Raw genomic sequence first — 6,569 nt, forward strand, 5'->3', positions numbered from 1 at the left:
GCTCACCCCGGCGAAGGTGCACGCGAGGTGCGCACCCGGGGCAAACCGGGCTCGGACTTCGTGCACGCCGCACCTTGGAGCACACATCGGAGCGCTCCCGGGTTCGCACCAGCATTGCGCACCTTTGATGCGCTGCCTTCACTAATTTCCAGAAAAGGCAAAAAAAAGAAAAAAATGAGATTTTAAAATTTCCGTTTTGAAAGATAGTGAAAAAAACGGAACGCGGGTGCCATCTTGAGCCCGCCCTGGTGTGCAGCCCAGGCAAGTTGTGCGCACCAAGGCACCCACCCTGGCCAAGGTGGGTCACGGGGTGGGTCCTAGGGTGGGTAACGGGGTGGGTACTAAGGTGCGTGCCAAGGTGGGTCATAGGGTGGGTGCCAAGGTGGGCACCAGGGTGGGTGTGCACCAACCCTAGCCAGGGTAGGTCACGGGGTGGTTGTCGGGGTGGGCGTCAAGGAGCCAAGGTGGGTGGCAAGTAGCCAAGTTGCGTGCCAAGGTGGGTGTCGGGGTGGGTGCCAAGGATCCAAGGTGGGTGCCAAGGAACCAAGGTGGGTGTCTGGGTGGGTGCCGAGGTGGGAGCCAGGGTGGGTCCCAAGGTGAGTGCAAAGGTGGGTGCCAGGGTCAAGGTGAGTGCCAATGTGGGTTCCAAGGTGCCAGGGTCAGGGTGAGTGCCAATGTGGGTTCAAAGGTGCTAAGTTGGGTGCGAGGTTGGGTGCGAGGGTGGGTGGGTGCCAAGGTGTGCTAGGTGGAAGCCCGGGTGGGTCGGCATCCCATGGGTGTCGAGTTGGGTGCCTGATGGGTGCTTCTTGTCAAGTTTTAGTCGTCGGGACTCATTTCGAGCCTTAGAGGTCGTTTCTTGTCCGGTTGCCCTGTCTTCGACCTGGGAACCCAATTTTGGTCCTCGGGTCCCATTTTTTTTTGTCTCGCATCCCACTTTTGGCCTGTGGCCTTTTCGGGGTCGATTCTCGTTTTGGGCATCAGAGCATGTTTCTTCTCCTAAAACCCAATATTTGTTTATTAAGTCTCGGAACACATTTTTGTTCTCGTGGACCCATCATGGGTCTTGGAACGCATTTGTGGTCCTTGGGTCCCATTTTGCATCCCGAAACTTGTGTTTTGGTGCTTGATCCCTATTTTGGGTGCCCACCTTGCACCAAGTGCGCACCCGGGGCAAACCGAGCGCCTTGGTGCACCGGGGCAAGATCGAGCGTGCACCCGAGGCGCCCCGAACATGCACCAAGGTGCACTCGGCCCACATGTGAGCGCAGGTCGTTGCGCCCGAGGTGGTGTGTGGGCACCGCGTTGCAGACGGGACACTGCACGCACACGACGCCCCCTACAGGTGCACGCACGTAGGCCGGGCCGGGTGCACACCCGACGCCCTAGCAAGGTGCGCGCACCCGGGCAGGGCTCACACTTGGCGAACGGGGCGCACTTCGCGAGGGAGGGTGTGCACCTCGACGGGGGTGGGTGGCCAGGGTGGATTCGCACGTGGGTCGCGGTTTGCTAAGTACACACTGCGACAAGCTCATAACGGGTGCGATCATACCAGCGTTAGTGCACCGGATCCCATCAGAACTCCGCAGTTAAGCGCGCTTGGGCCGGAGTAGTACTGGGATGGGTGACCTCCCGGGAAGTCCCGGTGTTGCACCCTTTTTTAGTTTTTCGCCGGGCATCGCAATGCTATTTGAATAAACCTTTTGCCCGTTTGCGTTCTCGTCGGGGCCGGGCCGGGCCGGGGTGCGCTGCCCGCACTACCGCGCGCGCGGGGGGCGACACCGAGCGCGCACCCGAGGCGCCCCGAGCACACAGGCCACGGTGCAACCCGGGCGTTGTGCGCGCACCCCGGTGCGCCCGAGGTGCTGCGCGCGCACCCAGGTGAAATCGGTGTGCACCTCGGCCAGTGCGCGCTCGGTCGAGTCGCGCACGTTGGCCAAGGTGCACGGTGATGTTTCTTACTCTAAGGTTCCGCACCAGACGCCCGGGACAGGTGAGCGAAGCTGGGCGGGGCCGGGTGCGCGGCCGGGGCAGGTGCACGCAGCTGGAGAGAGCTTTGGAGCACACTTCGGAGCGCACCAATGATGCGCTCCATTCAAAAGTTTCCTGAAAAGGCAAAAAAAGTTGAGATTATAGAATTTCCCACTTGAGAGATTGTAAAAAAAAAAAATTTAAAATGAAGGAAACGCGGGTGCCAAGGTGTGCGCAGCCCAGCCAAGGTGTGCGCACCAAGGCGCCCACCCTGGCGAAGGTGCACGCAAGGTGCGCACCCGAGGCAAACCGGACAATTAACCCAACTTTCGACTTCGCGCGCACCTTGGAGCGCACTTCGGAGCGCTCCTTGGTGCGCACCAATCTTGGGCACCTCGGAGTGCACCATGGCGCCCACCAAGGTGCGCACCCGGGGCAAACCGAGCTCCGACTTCGTGCGCACCTTGGAGCGCACGAAAGGTGCGCACCATGGCGCCCACCAAGGTGCGCAGCCCAGCCAAGGCGTGCGCATCAAGGTGCGCACCCTGGCGAAGGTGCGCACCCGGGGCAAACCGAGCTCCGACTTCGTGCGCACCTTGGAGCGCACAAAAGGTGCGCAACCCAGCCAAGGTGTGCGCACCCCGGTCAAACCGAGCTCCGAATCGTGCGCACCAGAGGTGCACGCCATCGTGCGCACCTTGGAGCACACTTCGGAGCCCTCCTTGGTGCGCGCCGATGTTGCGCACCTCGGAGCGCACCCGGGGAAAACAATGCAATTAACCCGACTTTCGACTTCGTGGGCACCTCGGAGCGCTCTCGGGTTCGCACCTCGGAGCACACCGAGGTGCGCACCTTTGATGCGCTGCCTTCACCAATTTCCAGAAAAGGCAAGAAAACATTGAGAAGGTGTGCGCACCGAGGTGCCCACCCTGGCGAAGGTGCACGCGAGGTGCGCACCCGGGGCAAACCGGGCTCCGACTTCGTGCACGCCGCACCTTGGAGCACACTTCGGAGCGCTCCTTGGTGCGCACCAGGGCGCGCAACCCAGCCGAGGTGCCCACCCCGGCGAAGGTGCACGCGAGGTGCGCACCCGGGGCAAACCGGGCTCCGACTTCGTGCACGCCATGGTGCCCACCGCGGCGAAGGTGCACGCGAGGTGCGCACCCGGGGCAAACCGGGCTCCGACTTCGTGCACGCTGCACCTTGGAGCACACTTCGGAGCGCTCCTTGGTGCGCACCATGGTGCCCACCAGGGCGCGCAACCCCGCCGAAGGTGCACGCGAGGTGCGCACCCGGGGCAAACCGGGCTCCGACTTCGTGCACGCCGCACCTTGGAGCACACTTCGGAGCGCTCCTTGGTGCGCACCATGGTGCCCACCAGGGCGCGCAACCCCGCCGAAGGTGCACGCGAGGTGCGCACCCGGGGCAAACCGGGCTCCGACTTCGTGCACGCCGCACCTTGGAGCACACTTCGGAGCGCTCCTTGGTGCGCACCAGGGCGCGCAACCCAGCCGAGGTGCCCACCCCGGCGAAGGTGCACGCGAGGTGCGTACCCGGGGCAAACCGGGCTCCGACTTCGTGCACGCCGCACCTTGGAGCACACTTCGGAGCGCTCCTTGGTGCGCACCATGGTGCCCACCAGGCCGCGCAACCCAGCCAAGGTGTGCGCACCAAGGTGCACGCGAGGTGCGCACCCGGGGCAAACCGGGGTCCGACTTCGTGCACGCCGCACCTTGGAGCACACATCGGGGCGCTCCCGGGTTCGCACCGGCGTTGCGCACCGTGGTGGGCACCTCGGAGCACACCAAGGTGGGCAGCGAGGTGCGCACCTTTGATGCGATGCCTTCACTAATTTCCATAAAAGGCAAAAAAAAAACGAGATTTTAAAATTTCCGTTTTGAAAGATAGTGAGAAAAAGGGAATGCTGGTGCCATCTTGAGCCCGCCCTGGTGCGCAGCCCAGCCAAGGTGTGCGCACCAAGGTGCCCACCCTGGCGAAGGTGCGCGCCCGGGCAATTAACCCAACTTCCAACTTCGCGCGCGCCAGGGTGGGAGCGCACCCAACAACCGGGCCTGGGAAGAGCCAATGCGAGAAACCCCACCAAACGCTCTGACAAAAAAAGAGGGGGCGCTCCAGTAACCCCGCTTCGGAGCGCACCCTGGGCAAACCCAGCCAAGGTGCCCACCCCGGCCAAGGTGCAGGCGAGGTGCGCACCCGGGGCAAACCGGGCTCCGACAACGTGCACGCCGCACCTTGGAGCACACTTCGTAGCGCTCCCGGGTGCGCACCTCAGAGCACACCAAGGTGGGCAGCGAGGTGCGCACCTTTGATGCGCTGCCTTCACTAATTTCCAGAAAAGGCAAAAAAAAAAGGAGATTTTAAAATTTCCGTTTTGAAAGATAGTGAAAAAAACGGAACGCGCGTGCCATCTTGAGCCCGCCCTGGTGCGCAGCCCAGGTAAGGTGCCCACCCTGGCAAAGGTGCGCACCCGGGCAATTAACCCTACTTCCGACTTCGTGCGCGCCAGGGTGGCAACCGGGCCTCGGAAGAGCCAATGCGAGAAACCCCACCAAACGCTCCGACAAAAAAAGAGGCGGCGCTCCAATAACCCCGCTTCGGAGCGCAGCCGGGGCAAACCCAGCCAAGGTGCCCACCCCGACGAAGGTGCACGCGAGGTGCGCACCCGGGGCAAACCGGGCTCCGACAACGTGCACGCAGCACCTTGGAGCACACTTCGAAGCACTCCCGGGTGCCCACCGGCGTTGCGCACCGTGGTGGGCAGCGAGGTGCGCACCTTTGATGCGCTGCCTTCACTAATTTCCAGAAAAAGGCAAAAAAAAATGAGATTTTAAAATTTCCGTTTTGAAAGATAGTGAAAAAAACGGAACGCGCGTGCCATCTTGAGCCCGCCCTGGTGCGCAGCCCAGGTAAGGTGCCCACCCTGGCAAAGGTGCGCACCCGGGCAATTAACCCTACTTCCGACTTCGTGCGCGCCAGGGTGGCAACCGGGCCTCGGAAGAGCCAATGCGAGAAACCCCACCAAACGCTCCGACAAAAAAAGAGGCGGCGCTCCAATAACCCCGCTTCGGAGCGCAGCCGGGGCAAACCCAGCCAAGGTGCCCACCCCGACGAAGGTGCACGCGAGGTGCGCACCCGGGGCAAACCGGGCTCCGACAACGTGCACGCAGCACCTTGGAGCACACTTCGAAGCACTCCCGGGTGCCCACCGGCGTTGCGCACCGTGGTGGGCAGCGAGGTGCGCACCTTTGATGCGCTGCCTTCACTAATTTCCAGAAAAAGGCAAAAAAAAATGAGATTTTAAAATTTCCGTTTTGAAAGATAGTGAAAAAAAAGGAACGCGGGTGCCATCTTGAGCCCGCCCTGGTGCGCAGCCCAGGCAAGGCATGCGCACCAAGGTGCCCACCCGAGGTGCACACCCGGGGCAAACCGGGCTCCGACTTCGTGCAGGCCGCACCTTGGAGCACACTTCGGAGCGCTCCTTGGTGCGCACCATGGTGCCCACCAGGGCGCGCAACCCAGCCAAGGTCTGCACACCAAGGTGCCCACCCCGGCGAAGGTGCACGCGAGGTGCGCACCCGGGGCAAACCGGGCTCCGACTTCGTGCACGCCATGGTGCCCACCGCGGCGAAGGTGCACGCGAGGTGCGCACCCGGGGCAAACCGGGCTCCGACTTCGTGCACGCCGCACCTTGGAGCACACTTCGGAGCGCTCCTTGGTGCGCACCATGGTGCCCACCAGGGCGCGCAACCCAGCCAAGGTGTGCGCACCAAGGTGCACGCGAGGTGCGCACCCGGGGCAAACCGGGGTCCGACTTCGTGCACGCCGCACCTTGGAGCACACATCGGAGCGCTCCCAGGTTCGCACCAGCGTTGCGCACCTTTGATGCGCTGCCTTCACTAATTTCCAGAAAAGGCAAAAAAAAACGAGATTTTAAAATTTCCGTTCTGAAAGATAGTGAAAAAAACGGAACGCGGGTGCCATCTTGAGCCCTTCCTGGTGCGCAGCCCAGGCAAGTTGTGCGCACCAAGGTGCCCACCCTGGCGGAGGTGCGCGCCCGGGGCAATCCGGGCTCCGACTTCGTGCACTGCATGGTGCCCACCAAGGCGCGCAACCCAGCCAAGGTGCCCACCGCAGCGAAGGTGCACGCGAGGTGCGCACCCGAGGTGCACACCCGGGGCAAACCGGGCTCCGACTTCGTGCACGCCGCACCTTGGAGCACACTTCAGAGCGCTCCTTGGTGCGCACCAGGGCGCGCAACCCAACCAAGGTCTGCACACCAAGGTGCTCACCCCGGCGAAGGTGCACGCGAGGTGCGCACCCGGGGCAAACCGGGCTCGGACTTCGTGCACGCCGCACCTTGGAGCACACATCGGAGCGCTCCCGGGTTCGCACCAGCATTGCGCACCTTTGATGCGCTCCAATAACCCCACTTCGGAGCGCACCAGAAACCGCACTGGACGCTTGGGCAAAAATGTAATGCGCACCCGAAGCCCCTACCCAGAAATCCCCAGTTCGGACATGGGGAGCTGCAACGGTAAAAAGCCTCACTAAACTCTCGGACGGAAAGGTGGCTCGAGGGT

The 6,569-nt window shown here is 62.7% G+C and overlaps 1 non-coding gene across 1 annotated transcript; it reads left to right on the top strand.

Moving 5' to 3' along the window:
- Window positions 1–1,535: 1,535 nt before the first annotated feature.
- Window positions 1,536–1,654, top strand: LOC131870946 (5S ribosomal RNA). Its single transcript, XR_009369247.1, has one exon. It is a non-coding gene; the product is annotated as a 5S ribosomal RNA (ribosomal RNA).
- The last annotated feature ends 4,915 nt before the right edge of the window (window positions 1,655–6,569 follow it).

This window comes from Cryptomeria japonica, unplaced genomic scaffold (genome assembly GCF_030272615.1).
Source record: "Cryptomeria japonica unplaced genomic scaffold, Sugi_1.0 HiC_scaffold_358, whole genome shotgun sequence".
Classification (NCBI taxonomy): Eukaryota; Viridiplantae; Streptophyta; class Pinopsida; order Cupressales; family Cupressaceae; genus Cryptomeria; species Cryptomeria japonica.